The following is an 18044-nucleotide window of genomic DNA, read 5'->3' on the forward strand; positions in this document are numbered from 1 at the left end:
TGCAATGCAGTTCATCATATAGTATTTTGTCTTCATGCGACTTGAACATTTCTGGGTTTGGTGAGACTGAAAAATCCCCACAAGACTTTCAGAGTTTCAGAGAAGAGCACTACATAAATTACTCAAGCTTTAGACTTTGATTCCTCAGCAAGTGAATAGCTCAGGAGGACTTGAAATAAACACTGGTCAAACAACTGTGTGGATTACATCAAGTACCGCTGAACCAGAGGCAAAAATTGTTTTTCATTTTAACTGAGCCTCTTGGATGATGTGCTGCTATTGTGTAGCTCAAGTGAAGTAGAAAAGTATCGCCCTCAGGAAGGTGTCAGACCGTTTAAAGAGTTGCTTTGCTTTAGCGAAGCATTTTTACTTTATGTCACGCACACCTCCGTATGAGCTTAATTACAGTCAACACCTCCTTCCCTGGGTCTCTGAATTTATGTTATTCACAGGCTACCATTTTACATCTGAGCTAATCTGAAAGGTACACTTCACAAAGGCAATGATGCAGATAATATTTTGCTATTTCATGACACTTCTGTGAATGTGTTTGCAGCAGGGGGCAGTGGCGGGGGGCGGCCAAGTTTCGATTCAGCGGAAAAAAATCCTGCCATGTTTTCCAGACCCGCCTCACTTCAGTGGAAATCTGAAGCCTATAAAATCACAAACGAGTTAATTAATCACATCTGTTGTATTTTTTTTAATTCAGTTATAATGACATGATATGAGCCCAGTTGGAGTATAATGTTTCATTGAGTCAATTAAATATTCAGCAGTTTAAAATCAGGCAGTAGCCCATAATCAACTGCTGCATCACCATTTGGGCCGAGGCAGCTGAGCTGGAACTGACTCGCATGTTAATACTTCTGATTGGCGGAGCTGATTGCAGGCTCTTGACTCACAATCCCAAAATACCAGTGTTGTGGAAACAATGAGCAAAACATGGAAGTGGTGATGAGATTTGGCCTTCGGACTATATTTTTGGAATAAGAAGCAGGGACTGCATCTTTTATACTTGATGCGCTTTTATATCAGTGGGCTGCAATTTTGGATGATTACAGTTTTTTGGTGACAAAAAACTGGATTGCTGACTTTTAATGATTATTTAACAGAAAAGCCTGACATATGGCCAGGTAGAAAATTACACAGAAAGGATAATTTAATACCTATTAAATTACCTATTTTGGTAATCAAAGTCCTGGAAACAAGTTATTTTTAAGCAAATGCCACTCTGGCCTTTGATTAATACAAATTCAATGGGGCATAGTGGCTAGAATGCTGAGGAATAAGGCCAAAACCAATGTTGCAATAAAAAAAAAGATAATTATATTGTATGAAGACGAAACAGTATTTGTACAATTACACCAGATGATAATTAGCCTAATCAACCACTGTCAGTAATCAATACAAACACACAGTATTACACTGGAAACCATTTATCAAACCACTAACAAACTGCAGTCAATATCAGACAACCTTATCATACACTAGCAGTTACCCAGTGTTTCTGTAGTAGTGACAAAACGTTTTAAAAATGTACATACAGCACTAGCAGTCTGAATTAAACAGACGCTCCCTGTGCTCTCCAAGAGAAAATATTACACAAGCTCTGAGTAAGAAATGTGACATACTAACAATTCTTTAAGGTCTGCAAAAATACATAATTAGAGAAACAAAAGATAAAAGGCGTCATATGTCAACAGTCTTCTTGTCAAGACAAAGTGTATTTCCATGCAAACTTTGGATTCTGTTGCCTCAACTCCCTACCAAGCTTCTTTTGGTGAGTGAAATATTTCGAAACTTAAGATTTCTCACTAAAATGAGTGCTGGCTGGTTGAGCAGATACACGCTAAGTTAAACACTGACTCATAACACTGTCAATTCTACATCTATCATGTGTTTGAGACAATATAGTTTTTGCAGTCATTATCATAAACTGAAAACGCACGTGTATTTATACTTATAGCGTACAGCATGTAGTTGTTTGAGCTTTATCACATAAGCTAAGATTCATTATTAGCTAATGTTAGCTCGTGGGCTAGGTGTTGATGTTTATGTTACACATATATTTGCAGTGACGGGAGAAATCCTGCGCTGCTGTTAATGTCCAGGGTAACAACAGAGACACTGGGAAACATGAGTTCATTCATTTGCTGTATTGCATATAGTTTTAAATTAGGAAATCTGCAGGCCACAACAGCAAGTTCAAAACAGGGCATGCCAAACTGGCTGTGTGGGTAGTTAATTTTAGAAGGGGCATTACAGCCACACTCCAGGGCATTCATGGCACTGACTGCTTGGCTGTGGTATAATTTCTGCCTCGTAATTAAGTAAGAGATGAAAAATCACAGAATGGCATGTATATTTACGCCACTATAACCATCATTATTTGAGAAATTACTGTCATATTTTGTGGAAATCTATAGTAGTCTATAGTAGTGACTGAGATGTAAATAAAACACAATATAGGATGGGCAACTTTATGATTATTATTTTTTTAGAGAACTGATGACAGTGTAATATTCATGAAAGCACAAATTATTCATTATGTCTAAGCAAAGATGGCCGATCAATGCTTGGTACAAACCTTATTGTCTCATAAGAAATGTCTACAGTCAAACATATTATATGAACAATAATTCAAGCAAAAGCCAAAGATCTCTATGTGCACTGTTAGGTTCCAGTGCATCACCATTATTTATAGAAACAGGCAGGTTTAATGATCTCCTAGGAGAGGAAGGCTTTGTTTGTTGCATGTTTCAGGTGAGACTGAAGTCCATTTCATGTTTTATTGTTCCTTACAGAATGATTTAAAGCCTATGATTTTCTGGTAAAATGCTTTTTTTATGATTTCACAATTTACGATTTTCACATTACAAGTTATTAAATTCATCACTTATTTTATTCATCCTGCCTCATTTATACAGGGTTTTTTGGTGTGTTTCAGAAAATCAACCTTACTTGTGACAGATTTATCAATATCAGCAGAGGAGACAAAGTCTACAATGCAAAAAGCAAAAAGTTTAATGTCGTTTCAATGCTGCAACAGTACATTTGATAAGTCCACATATATGGGCTGAGCACTGATATATGTGCATGACACTATACACAACAAGTACTACTACTTTGCTTTATCTCACTTGCAACCACTACATGAGTGTTCAAATATGTAGAAATTCTGTGTGATCCAGGTCCACCATAGAGACTAGAGTCTAGCAGAGCTGAGCTGAGCCCTACATTTATTAATGATCAGCGTCAAAGAGAGGCGATACCTGTAGATATCATGATGAGTGCCATTATTACACTGTCAGGCAAACTGCCGCTCAGCAGGAGATGCACTGAAACATTAAAATGTAAAATAGACTCACTAAACCAAGGCTGACAATGCTGTTACCTGAATGACTTTTGAACAATTTTTCACACAGAAGCAATTATGTAGAATTGTACCAGAATGGATGAACAGTACAAGACTGCTTGCCGAGTGCTACAGCTCAAACTGTAACAGAAGACACTGTCCTCTTACTGTAGTCACACTGTCTAAATATGGGCTTTTCAAAAAGGCTCCTCAAACACACACACTTAGAATTTCAATCCACTATAATTTACAAATGTTAACACTTTGGTGACTAACGATAATGAAATCTCTGATCAGAATAGTCACTCCCATAATATGCCCTCATGATCCCTTCTCAAAATAAAATAACTGAAATTAAACCAGTTTTCTTTATTTTGCAGCATGACCCCCTCAGGCCTCCTCAGGGGTCTGCAGACAGGTTTGATCAGTGATTGCAGTATGACATCTCCTGCTGAGACTCAATTTTCCAGCTACGGGCTTCGCCTGCTTAGTAACTGATTAGATTAAAAGGTGTGCTCTTTCACTCTGAAATTTAGTGTGTGTGATCTTCTAATACACGGACTGACACCCTCTGACAGATAAATATGGTTATTACCATGAGGCTGCCAAAGTTCTGTAAATGTGGAATATTTGTAAACAGTGTAGTATCATAACATTTTGACTTTTTATAAAGAAGTTACACTTTTCAAGGTTGAGAAAAATGGTACCACTTTACAATAAGACTACCCTTAAAAAGGATGTATAACTGGTTATAATTAGGTTATTAATGAGGCTGAAAACTCTATAAATCATTAATAAGCTGTTACAACATATTAGATGAAAAGGGCAACAGCGACCTGTTGGTGGCCAAATGGTGAGCCTACATTTATCTTTATTTTTACAGCTCAGATCTCATTAAGAACTTAACTTTCTTAGTCTTCTCCATCAGCACCATTTATGTGTGTCTTCATCACATATTCATTAACACCTTACTAAAATTTAACCACCACAGCATGCCTTAATTGTCAAAAAGTTTCTGTCACACTTCATTTTACAGTATGCTACTGAGACTTAAAAAGCTGATTAGACAAAGACGGAAATAATATGTTTGTATTTAGACAGTATTAGACCCTTTATTACACCCTTATAAGACTTTATTAGAGGGTCATTAGAGTCACATCACAAAATAATTGTACTGTAAACTAAAGTGAGCTGGTACCATACAATTAGCAGAGCAGCCAAGCTTGATGCCTAATTCTTTAACCAAACCACATTGTCTGCCTACAGTATTACAATAAGTCTGTGCAATCACCCATAGACAAAATATTCCTCCACCTTTAGCATTTTGGCATTTATTTGGTAGATCTGGCTCACATATTGTTTTTAAATGGGGAAGTAGCAGATATGTGGTTTCACTTTGGTTTACAATTCTGTTATAATATGTTCCTACCTCTAATAAACTCCAATAAGGGTCAAACAGTGGAGAATAATATACTTTAGTTTATAGTACATTTCTGTTGTAATGTGCCCCTATTTACCCTGTAATAAAGTCTCATAAGGGTCTAATAAAGGTATGTGATACATTTGATAGAACAACTTGTTATGTCTTATTTGTACTGTTAGGTGTATGGAATCTAATTATGGTATAAATTCTGTCTAATAAAGAACATATTTATAGTTTTTGTTTAATTTGGTAGAAACTATGGCTTGTTACATCTTATCAACGTACTATAACATAAAACGCGACCAAAGTTTTATTTGGCATCAAATTACCAGATTCATAGGCTTTGGCAATATTGTTTACCTTACCTGACATTTTCAGCATGCACTGTTTTACACTCTACAATAAAGCTCCCTTTTGGCAGTTATAAATATTAGTAACTCATTAATTAGTATTTTAGTATTAGTGATTTGTGTGTGTGTGTGTGTGTGTGTGTGTGTGTGTGTGTGTGTGTGTGTGTGTGTGTGTGTGTGTGTGAATTTCTGTTAAGGACCCCCTTGAAAACAAGATGGTCCATCTAGAGGGGTTTATCCTTGTAATAAAGTTAATAATAGTAATATACAGTAACTGGATTTTGCCAAATAGTGAGCCCACAATTGTTTCATAATTAAAAATAATTATAAATCATTTATAAGGGTAGTCTTATTGTAAAGAGGTGCCAGAGAAAACAATTGTGAATATTCACAAAGTTGAACAGTCAACTATTGACTCCCTGTCTTGCCTAATTAGAAAGAGTTTTCTGTTCTGTTTTAATTATTTTGACCTGTGATTTAATGTTAATTCTGCCTGCAAACTAGCTTCCCCTCATGGTGTAATAAAGGCTGCATTTCATTGAGTGCAACTAGTGAATGAGGCAAACTGGACCGACCTCAGCTGAAGCTTAAAACATGATGAGCACGGTGACATAAGCAAAAGCCTCTGGTAAGAATCAAGAAATTGACATAGACTTAATGAGCAGTCATGCCACCATGAAAACAACACGCAACACTACCCAGAATGCCCTTCTCCAGCCTTGCCATATTCTCTCGGGGACAGGTCCTGAAATGACCTCAAATGAAGCCTATCAGCCTTTGTCACTTACACACTCGCACACGGCAGCGGTGAAACATTATAGCTGTGACTTTCTGAGCCTCTGCCAGCCAACTGATTAGGACGGGCCGGGTTGAGACTGATCACCTGAGCCTCAGACCGTATTACAATTACACTGATAGAATACTGACCTTTTCTACTAATGCTAATGCAGGAGAGTGTCACTGCTGCCTTTAGTGTTGTCCTGGGTGTATCCAGTGGAGCACTTAATAAGTAGAAATACACAAAGCACTTACAGTAACAGTACACAAATACAAACGATCACACTTCCACCCGGTTCACACACATTATACACATTGCTTTTATCTTTTTGCAATCCAATCTTAATGACTCCATTAACTGGGAGGCCATTAGCGGCATTCACTTTATGGCCAGCCAAACAGCCCAGCCGGGAGCACATTATGGAAAGGGCATGTGTGTCCTAATGTCCATTTCTTGTCATCCTCTTCACACACACACACACACACACACACACACACACACACACACACACACTCTCACTCAATCTTTCCCCCAAGGCCAGCTAGCCTGAAGCAAGCAGGAGTGGACAAACGACTAAGCAAACAGGGCCATTTTTTGTGCTCCATTAGGCAATGAGGAGCAAAGGTTTAGTGCAGGCTGCAGTGCCTCGCGCTGGTGGTCAAGCGGCGGAAGATTGAAGGGAGAGGAAACTGAAGTGCTGCTCAGTGTTAGAAGAGATCTCATATCCCAAATTAGCCTGGCTCACTTTGGAGCAGGAGCTGTCTGAGACACTTCAGGAGTGAACTACCAACGCAAGAGACATCAGGGGGCATGATAGCAGAAGCCAGTCACAGTCCCCAGTTGATAAGAAAATGATAGATTCAGCGTTGACAACAGTCTAATTATCTATTCCTGCTGTAACACTATAAATAAAGGCATGAGTTACTATTAAAATATGTAAGCTTGGATACCCTAAATGGTTGGGGCCTTCTAAACCAGTTACTCTTCTCTGAAATCCACTTTTCTGTTATTCTTCACTTGCCACTTGTCTGTATTTATTGTATCTTACCTATTTAACCAATATTTAGACTGATAGCAAAAAAAATGTCCTTGGACCATGAAGTAGTTTCATAGGTCTAGTTTGGTTTAGTTTTTAGCTTTTTGGGTTAGGGTCTTTGGTTAGTCTTAGGTGTAGATTGTAAATGTTACAGTTTATTACACACACTTCAAAATCTAGACTGCATGTTAGTGAACATCAGGGCTGTCCCCTGACAGTCAAAGATTTGAAACAGTTGGAGATCCTTCAGTTGACTGAGATTCTTCCAGCTGAGCATTTGTTTTTTTCCTTTGCCAGTCAGTGTGCATTACAGCAACATGATAAAACAGAAGTAGAAGCTTACAAAAAGGAATCATGAGGAATAAAGGGGAATCATAACTTTAAATAATAAAAAAAAATCCTCGTGACCACATGTGCTGGTGATTATCTGATGAGAGAGGGTGAAACAAGTCGCTGGTAAACCGGTTTCATCTCGTTTTTTAGCTGTGTCATTATTCACTGAGCAATGCAACTGTATGAGTCTCTGAATCACCACAAACCACAAAACTAACTGGGATGGAAGCGGAGAATAGTGACAGAAACGTAGCACAGGTGACACGCTGTCAGCCACTTCACTAGAGCGCACTACCGGAGTGTGCAGGACAGGTGGTGCTTGCTTGTTTGCTGGTGCTTATTTTCATCAGATTGATTCAAAGTGTCTGACACCATTAGTCTTCTGAGTCCTTAAAAGAGTTAGAGTAAGATACATTTTGTTTAACCAGAAACAGCTGATTTACTCTTCCAAATTCACCAAACTCCTTTTGCAAAACGTCATCATCGTCAGCTTCTTTCAAACTTTACAGAAACAAAACAAAACTCACCAAAGACATTTTGGTGAGCTGGTGACCAGTCAAGACATTTGCTGGAAATAAATCCATATTTTACGGCGTGAAGGAGTGTGGAGAGTGCTAGGCAGGTGACGCGGAACAGAGGCTATCAGCATGCTGCAGCTTGCCGGGGATTTTATAACACAATTATAGGAGGGGGCACACTTTTATTTTCTCGTACTGGTAAAACATACTTGTGTAGGGTGATACAGGAATACAGTGTGGCACACTAAACTGAACTGAACTGAAATGTGCACCTTTCTGAGATGAATGAAGCATTCTCTGTTACATTACAGCACAGTTAAAGAAATAACAGCTGGTGGCCAGGCCTGAAAAAAGGACAGCTGTTCCCACCAATGACCTGTAAAATGATTAATGATGCAAACAATGTGAAAATGTGTTTTTGCCTAAACAATAACAGAAGTGGAGAATCATCAAGGAACAATATTGTCAAGCACAATCACAACTGGAACCGGCGAATAAAAACCTGAACCAGCGATTAGAAAATCTAACCTTGAGGGCTGATGGGATTGCTGATCTGAAAGGACCCAACTGGCATAAACAGGGGCAATGGGAAGCTCTGAAAGCAAATGCGAAATATTATCAGATGAACCATGTGCATTTCTGCAATTTAAACCAAGTCAAGTGAAATGATTTACTTTAGCGACAGTGTACTGCGGCTATGAAAAGCACTTAAAAAGGGAGACCGAATGACACGACACGTAACTGATAATTTGGCGCATCATCTTGATGGTGCCTTTCTGTTTCTGCATGTCTGTACTCGCTGAGCAGGGTGCATGTGATTTAACATGGATGCTTTTTGACCGGAGCTGTACTGGTTCTACAGAGTGACTCATACAGTTAGTTTGTGACTCTGGGCCTCAGCTGAGGAAGGCCTGGGGTCAAAGTTCATTTAGTGTCACTGAAGCAAATACACTCCATGACATGTACATGAAACCTCCACAAGATGACAAATGTGCTGCACAGAGACAGAAACTGAAATGAATGGTTGCCAGCTCGCAGTGGTTTAGGGCGATTTTAAGCTGCACGTTTGTGCTGTGTGTCATATTTCATTGATTTAGTTTTGTGCCCTCCGCTCTGCTTTGTTATTTGTTACTCTTGTACTATACCATCACATGCTAAATAAGTCTTTTTCCTGTTTCCTGCACCAAGCTTATCTTTAGCTCTGCAGGCAAATGGCTGTTCCTGCTGAGAGGAGAGTGCAGATACTTCATATCTCGTAGAAGGGGGTTTGAGCCCAGCCAAACCCTGATATTAGCTCACTACCCTGGGAGCACTGGGTTTCAGATGGTTGTATGTTACTTCCACTGAGCAGGACTGGACAGGGGTTTTTTGCTGCCTGCTTGTTTTTCCCCTCTCCCGTGGGGTGTGAGACCATTTATCAGCTACTAGAAGAACATGTATCGATGTGCAACACAGCCGGGGAATTCAGCTTTTATTACACTTTAAACTGCAAGGTCAACTTGGCAGGAATCCGTGTCAAAGCTGTCAAGCACGGAAACATGAAACAAATAGCCCACGCAGAGGATACGGTGTAAAACATTGAGATAAGGGGCAGAAGTCTCACCATGAGAGCCTTGGTTTATGATACCAAATGTGGAATGAGGTAATATAGAGAGTGTTTTCCCTGTTTGTTGTTTTTTTTTGTCCCATTTGGAGCCAACAGTGCAACATTAACCACTGGAGAAAAGATAAGCCAAGTCAAAATTTATGTCACATGATCGGACCATTGACAGTAAAATAAGTGGACGGAGCTTCCTGGTCTGAAAAATGAAGTCAATGTGGAAGTGCTTTAAACCAGGTTGCAAAAAGAAGTCTGATTGCATGGAGAAAATGACCCTACTTCACACTTGATTTATTACTTCAGTAAACAGCTCTAATGTGTTTATGGTTCCAAGTCTTCTTCTATACAGCATGGTGTTCATTTTTGTAAGTTATGGTCCCATTTAGCGTAAAAGAGACAATAAAACAGGGTATGCTTCATGACAGGGCTACCATGTGATTGACAGGTCATTCTCAGTCAGTATATCCGGTGTAACACACAGAGCTCACAAATCTCAGATCAAAGTAGACAGTATACATTAAATATGGATCAAGATTCTGTTACTACATTGCCTTTGCTTAAAGAAATGGAAAGATCGATCCCAATTAAGCCTCCTGAAGCTCAGCTCAAAGTGTAAAACTAGGCAGTGCTGACCAAATATGGATCAAGATTCTAAAACTACATTGCCTATTTCTTGCTAAAATGTTCCCAGAAACATACTTAAGTGTGCTGTAATATGAGAAAGAGTATAATCAGGAAGGCCACCATCATTTCCTGCTGAACAGATGACCCAAAACCAAGAACCACCCAAGTCGCAGTACGTCACCCACCAGCTCCACGCTCACATTGGAACTGTCACTCTATATGCTAAAAACAGTTAAATACATTTGTTTCATACAAAAAGCACTTACGGCGAACTGTGAGAAAGGAAGGCTTATGCAGGTGTGGGCAATTCCACGATGATTCAGAAAAGGAGAAACAAGCAAACACTCAACTTCATAAATCAGGTGAAAAAAATGTGTTTTTGCTGCAATCATAAAGCAGATGAGGGCTGGTATCCCAAACATTCCCTATGGACTGAAGCATGCACTGTTCCCTATATCACATGTCATTATTATTCATAGGCTGAACAATAATAATAATAATGATGATGATAATTACACTTTGCAGGCCACATACTCTTTGAGACATTATTTACATAACTAAGGCATCACAACCACATTTCACTAGCTAGCACCTGATTTTGAAAATGGCTAATAAGACTTATTGATTTTGTGTGTGTAAAAATGAGCTTGTGCTATCTCACATTTTTCAAATTTGAACACATAACAATTAAAATGATGTATATATCATGAACAAAGACAGTAATTTCATATTTAATGATAAGTTGCTACACTGCCCAAGAATTTTCCCAGACACCATATGTTTGTGTACCAGATGCTATTTTTTTTTGTCCCTGTGACCACAGGACATCCTTAATTTCAAATGCTGAATGGGTGACGTCACGGTGGCTCCATCCACTAATTATCCTGCTGTCTTTGGACTGGACGTGATGACAACATCCATCCATTTGAGGAAAAGAATCTGGGCTGACATTATTTTTGCCTAAGTGCGTCTTCTGTTTATAGCCACTTGTCGTATGAAAAGTCACACAAACTCTTTCCACTCAGCGGCAAGCACAGAAGCCATGTTGTGTAGCAAGGGCCCTTGCAACAGTGTAATGTAGTCAGTACTGTCATGCCTTTGATGCCATCATATGCCACTCCTCCTCCTCTCTTCTCTGGGTCTTCTGACAGTGACAAAGGGGATCGGCAGCAGTGTGTTATCAGCGTGCAGCTGCAGTAATCGTATTATTTAGTAATCTTAATTCTGAGAGGCTGACCAACAGTGTGAACAAAGCAGGGCCTTGCTAAGCCCATCAGAGTGCTCCCATGGAGCAGAGGTCTTTTCCTGCTCCGCGGCCCCTGTAGACCCACGCACTCCCTTTTCCCTCTCTGTTTCTCACCCTCCCTCCTCTTATGTGTCCTCCCCTCTGTTGCTTTCTGTCTCACACACTCTGTCTACTCTCTCTCATCCCCCTTCTGTTCTTGTTCTTCTATCTTCTATGTTTTTCATTCTCTCTCTCTCTCGCCTTTTTTCCTTCCTTTTTTTCCACCCTCCCAATCTTTCTGTCTCTGTAACGCTCTGAGCTGGGAGTTTGTGTAATGGCGTTATTCACAGTTCATTGGTCTGTTTGAAGGGACTATCTTGATTGAGCGTCTCCCGGTGCAGGGCCTGGTGACTGTGGGAGTGTATAAAGATGTGGATGTGTCCGCGGAGATAGATGGGCTTAGTAATATGCAGGACATTGCAGAGGCTGGGTCTCAGGATAGGGTTTCATCCAAGGCAACACATAGGGAGATAAAAGGAGGCTGAAATGATATGCAGCCGGGTTGTAATGCTCAGGGCATTAGACGTGAAATGGAGGCAACAAAGAACTAGTCAGGGAATCAGAGTCATTCTCATTAGCTGGTTCACCCTCTTCAGTTTTAGCCCCCCATCCCCTTTCCATCTCACCCTAATGAATGCAAGTACACTGACACAGAACCAAAAAACTGCTCTGAGAAGCAAAAAATACTCACCACTAATTAGTTCAAATTAACCTCAGGACCAATATGTAGGCGTGCACACACACACACACCCCTCTACACACACGTAGAGAAAGGCACCTCCTTCGCCTCTTTCTGACACTACTCTGATGCTGTTGTAAGCTTGGCTGTAAGATCAAAATCTCTGTCTTTGGCAGACACACACACACACACACACACACACACACACACACACACACACACACACACACACACACACACACACACACACACACACACACACACACACACACACACGCTGAAATTGCCTGAAGCAGAGGAAGCACAGGAAAGCAAATCCGCTGTGAAGACACCATAAAACCAACACTGCAGAAAGACAGACCACGTCTGTGTTTCTGCATACATGAGCTGAATACACGCTAATGACATGCAGTGTTGCCTACATGTAAACACACACACACATAAAGAGAGAGAGTCCTACTTACAGAATGAATCAGACGTTATCAGAAGCGCCGTGCCATATTATCGCTGTAGTAGTGAGTCAACACAGGCATTGAGATCTGAGACCACGGGGTTTTCACACTTCAGCCGAGGTGGGGGGAGTCCGAGGGGTTCACACTGTGTCACTGGGGGTGAGGACATATAGAAGGAATCTGAAGGATTCCAGTGTTTGTACTCAGATGGAGAAAATAATCCCTTTAGGACAAGGCGAGAAAAATCAACAGTTGATGAAAGCAGAGGTTCAATTCTGTGTACAAAGAGAATGAGGGATTGATTGGGCCGGTGTTTTTCTTCTTTCTATCTCTTACTTTGAGAGAAAAAAGTGAAAAAATAACAAGAGCCCGTCCTTACAAATAAGAAAAGGAAGGGGTGAAAAATTAGTCAATCAAACTGGGGCCCCACCTTTCTTTTTATGCTGTCTTTTTTCTGCTTTCTTCTGTCTGCCCACCTCTTGTTTTCCTCGGGATTGCGGAGGGCCTATGAGCAGAGAAATGCCGGCATCAGAAAACCAATCACCTCGCCAGACGACGAGAGAACATAAAGGAGTAAATGACAAGCAGATGAAGGGGAGGATTTCCGACACCTGCTCTCTCCCTCTGTTTCTCTGCCTGCCTCCCTCCCTTACTCTCTCCAACCTGTGTTTCCTTTCTAGTAACAGCCCCCTCCCTCCCAGCCTGTTTTTTTAGTGCATGGGCTTGCCACAGTACTGACTGAGGTGGATGCAGATGGAGTGAGATCCTCCAGAAGCTACAAACATGGGGATGCTCCTCTTCTTTCCCTCTGTCTCTGCTTTCTTCCCTTCTCTCTGTCTCTTCCTCACACACTGCATAGAATGACAATGAATCGCACGCTGTCTACTGTGCCGGCACTGGATGTCTGCCTGGCTCTGTGCCTGACACTTGGAATAGGCTGCGTACCCGTCTTCCTGTCCGTCTGTCTGTCTATCTTCCCAGTCTGTCTGTCTTACCAGCCTCAGAGCTTGTCTGTCATTCAGTCTAGCTGTCTGTTTACCAGGCCATCTTTCAGTCTGTCTTCCTGCCAAACACAGAGATACAGACCAGGCAGGTGCAGGGGGGACATAACCCTACTCTCCTGCTCAAGGGCCCCCCCTGGTGTAAATCCTGACCCCTCCCCTGCCCATTGCGCTAACTAGCCTCCAACACGGCACAGACGAATTAGAAAGAGACTCAAAGTCTCCAAGAGGATTTTGAACAATCCTACTTAATTCTCTATTTTTCTTTTCTTGCCTTCTCCGTCCTTTTCTCTCTTTCTCTACCTGTTTCCCTCGTTTTTTTTTGCTTTTTCTCTCCTTCTCCTCTCCTCAATGCCAGTCTCCTTGCTCGTTATCTATTCTGGACAGTCTGTCCCTCCTCTCTCTCCATCACCGAGGGAGGATGAAGAAGAATGGTGCTGCTTCATAATGTATTTCTCCGCAATGTGTGAGAAAGATGGTGAAAAAGGAGGAAGGGAAAAACGTGGGATAAAGAGAGGGGTTTTTTGAAATTGTTCCTTTGAAAGAAAAAAAAAATCAGAAGAGAGACCCTCTCAAGGGGGAATTTTCAATTACTCGCTTTTGCCCACAAGCCAATCTGGAAAGGAGGCCCAGCTCTGAGGTGTGCACAAAAGTGTCGTAATCTCGATAGGATATCCGGTCGATAAATCCGGACGTGTCCGAAAGCTCCATACCACTGCTCAAGCATCACTGCAGCCTATTTCATTTCAGATGAAGTCCAAGAAGCTCAATCGTATGCTCAACAGGTTGATTGGTTTGTTGTAAGTCAACTCCTCTGAGGCCTGTCCACCTTGGCTTTTCTATACTTCCTGTACACAGCTTCTGGTGTCTCAGCTCAACTCTGCAGGTTCAGTCCTCGCTGGTTTGGCTCAAGCTGATGGCTGGAGATGGTGGCAGCAGTTAGGTGTGGAAAGCTAGTCGCTGGAGGGTGTGTGTTGGCTTCCATGCTGCCCATTTGGTGTCCATCTCTGCAAGTCTCCAGATCTAGAAAAAGAAGAAGGGAGGAGAGAAAGTATAAAGGAGAGAGTGAGAGTGCATGAAAGGTTAGGATGGTGACATTTGTGTCACTCTGCCTTATCGCGTATGTCATTCTCCTCCTCGTCACACTCCACCCTGCCTGTCGTCCTGCTGTCTATTCCGTCCTTGTCACTCTTCCTCCGACTTTGCTGCTTGTTTGCTCCTTCCTACTCTCCACTCACTCTATGATTTGATCCTTTCACTCTCTCGCAACAAGCTCATCTTAAAACACTCTCCCCGCCGTCACATCTCTCTTCTATTGCCTCTATCCAATTTTATATCTACACCTAGCTCGCTTTCATCCAATCATTTCTCCTGTCTTTTTCTTCAATTCCAAGTTAGCTGTCCATCACACTCACAGTATCCAAGGTGAGATGCATGAGAAGGAGCACAATGAAGGACGGCAAGAGACCTCTGACTTGTCAATGTGCCTCAGGCAGGTGGAGGACTGCAGTCCAGGCTCGTAGCAGTGGTCAGGTACAAGTTCTCATACGTGACTGGCGTAGACGAGGGCTGTCATTTTTATTCAAGCTAGCATTCATCTAGCATCTGTTATGATTAGAGCTGAGTATCTGTACTCAATACCTTTAAGGCATTGACTGAAATAACACAAGTAGTATCAAAACTTTTACAGTCAAATGATACTTGTATGCTATCCTTTTTGCACCCAGATTTTCACTCTTAGGTATAATAGTTCCAAAAAGGTTCTACCTGAAGGGCTGAAGTTCTCCCCAAAACAATTTGCTTCTCAAGAACATTTCTTTTAAAAAAGGTTCTTTGTAAGACTTATGGTTCCATTAAGAAACATTTTCATCCAAAGAATGCTGTTTGGAAGAAAGTGCTGTTTGTTAAGGGTTCATCAATGGCTCTTTGTTCCATAATATTAAAAGGTTCTCGGTAGGGTTGGTTCCAGATAATATTTGCAATATAAAAAGAATCTCAGAATAACCCCAAGTGTGTTCTAGAAAAAAAAAACATGACATATAAAAAGTTTCTCGGTAGAACCCCCTCTGTGAGAACCCATCTCTAGCATGCTTAGAAGGGGGGAAATTCTGGATAGGATCCCCAGAGAGGGTTCTTAGTAGGACCATTACACCAGAGAAATGTTCTCTGTAGAACCTCTCATAGGGGGTTCTAGGTGAAACCTTTCACAGATGGTTCTAGGTGTAGCCCTTTATGTGGTGTTCTAGAAAGAACTCCAAGTATAACCTTTACAATATGTTCTACCAGGAACCAAAAAGGATTCTCCTTAATTCCCCTATGGGTAAAAGCAGAGGAATCCATCATGGTTCTGGTTCTAGTGTGGAAAAAATACTTGTTGTATGGTTTTGCTCTCAGCCAACAACAGAGAGCATTCTTTGGTTTAATGCAATGTGTGATTGATCCACTACTGCAGCTGCTATAAGCCTTAAAGTCTATGGTGTGGTGAATTTGAACATGGTATATTTGATGGAGTTCAGCGTGCCAAGATGCCACCAAAACGTCTGAAAGTATGGCTATACTACATGACGGTGGTATCAGATAAAAATTAAATGTATAAAGTGCATTAGAATTATTCAGGAATAACTGGGAAGAGCAGTGGTGGCAGTGTATGCAACTGAATGCTTCTATTCACATGATGGATACTGAATGAAGTAAATAAAGCACTTTATTCGTATCTGTATCACTTTAAGGGTACTGGTATTGGTCCTGATATCGATTTTTTTTTAAATGATACCCAGTCCTAATTATGATGTATTGCAATTTAGTGGGGTCATTCCTAAAAAACAGTGTCCATCTGATCCACTGCATGCCCTGTTGCCCTCAGTGAACTGTGGTTGCTCTCTTAAAAAGGGAAATGAGAAACATGAGAGCTGTGCTGAATGGATAATCATGACACCAAACCATCTTAGAGGTAATTGAAAGAAGCACTCTGGATTCACCATAGATGGAGAAATCCTGCAAAGAACAGGGCTGTTTGCTAACTTTGTAAAATGCAACTGCCTTATGGTAACGCTGGCTTGTCACTCAGCTGAGGAGGCTGAGGCAGAATGAATGAATAAAACAGCATTAATTATACAATGTATTTTGGGATAAGGCCACATGGGTTGCATTCAAACAAATTACACATCAGTATGAATTTGTGCAAACCAGATTTTTTTGACAGTGACAGCCCTAGTAAAGACTGGCATCACTTTGGCTCCCAGACAAATGAGAGAGAAGCAATAATTGGCTCACGTTTCAGTACAATAATACTTGAGTGGACTGAAAGGGGTCCCGAGCAAAAGGAGGGATATTTCAATTTATATCACATTTCTTTAAAGTTAGAATAACAGGAGAAGAAATAAGGTTGGCCTTTTTGATGCTGAAAGTTCAGCAACCCCTACTTTGATACAGTGATACTGTGAACAAAGTTGGACTTGTGTAAACAATTGTCATATTTTTCAAAGGTTTTATGATAGAAACAAATAATAAAATCTCTCAAATTAGTCGTTGAGCCACATTATATTGTTCGAGAAATAAATAATCAGGCGAATAAAGATGTACAGATGAGAATGTCCTCATAAAGAAAAGGAGAAAATGTGTGGAATATCATTCTCAGTGTGTCTGTTTGTGTGTTTTTACACAAACTGATTTTAGATTTGGCAGTAACACATGGACATTTTTTAAACTGTAGGGCTGTGATACTCAACTTGCAGCCTGTGGGCGAAATTTGGCCCCCGATAGGGTGCTGGGTGGCCCTCCAAACATTTTCTAATTCACAATGAAAATAAATGACTCAGACTGTTTTTCCCAGGAATGAAGGGCAGCTATGATAGTTTTGCACATGATGGGATAAATTAGGCTTTTAGTAACAGAGAAGGCTGATCTTTGGGTGATGGCCTTTCAGGGTGAGCAAAGTATAATAGGATCAGATGGTGAGCTCTGCAGGGGAAGACAACTATTAGCTTAACAGGAGCAAAAGCTACACAGAAAGGAGGATAATTCTGATCTCATAAATGTGTATTTTCATGCTACAAGAGTTAAATATGGTTTTCATTATGTCCCTCGTAGGAGCCGTTTATGTTTATAAATTGTTACATTATTTCAGTGATTGCATGATGTTTGAGTCTACAGCCATGTTTAATGTTGTATAAACTCAAACGTTACTAAAGCATTTACAACTAAAATGCAGTTGCAGTTATCAAATGCAGTAAAATATATCTGTCGGTCTTTGCACCAGGTTAATTTAGTTAATATGTTAATAAGTCATTAACTTAAAAATTAAGAATTTGAAAGAAAGATGAGTTACGGGCCTTTTGCTGTTCATTTTATCCAATAAATTACATTATTATTAATGTTTGTTTATCAACTGGCACCTGGCCTCCTTTCATTTTGCTAAAGTGCCCCCCGGGCAAAGCAAGTTGGGCATCCCTGCTGTAGAGTTTTCAGGCAGTATTTGAGCCCTCTAACAGGTCATGATGTGGACATTTGATTGTGCTCTCTTGCATTTAATGTACGCAAATAAAACTGAGTGCCTTTTGGGAGTCATAGCTAATCAGATTTACCTTATACTTTAATCAATGATTCAGCTC

The 18044-nt window shown here is 40.6% G+C and overlaps 1 protein-coding gene across 2 annotated transcripts in view; it reads right to left on the minus strand.

Moving 5' to 3' along the window:
* The window catches only part of grik5 (glutamate receptor, ionotropic, kainate 5), a 138057-nt gene that overhangs the window by 117655 nt on the left and 2358 nt on the right, over positions 1 to 18044 (minus strand). For both annotated transcript variants that reach the window (XM_084727179.1, XM_084727178.1), the window contains exon 3: positions 12446 to 14457. The gene's annotated coding sequence lies outside the window, so the exon portion shown is untranslated. The remainder of the gene's footprint in view (positions 1 to 12445; positions 14458 to 18044) is intronic.

This window comes from Lutjanus erythropterus, chromosome 9, assembly GCF_056507025.1.
Source record: "Lutjanus erythropterus isolate fLutEry1 chromosome 9, fLutEry1.hap2, whole genome shotgun sequence".
NCBI classification, from domain to species: domain Eukaryota; kingdom Metazoa; phylum Chordata; class Actinopteri; order Lutjaniformes; family Lutjanidae; genus Lutjanus; species Lutjanus erythropterus.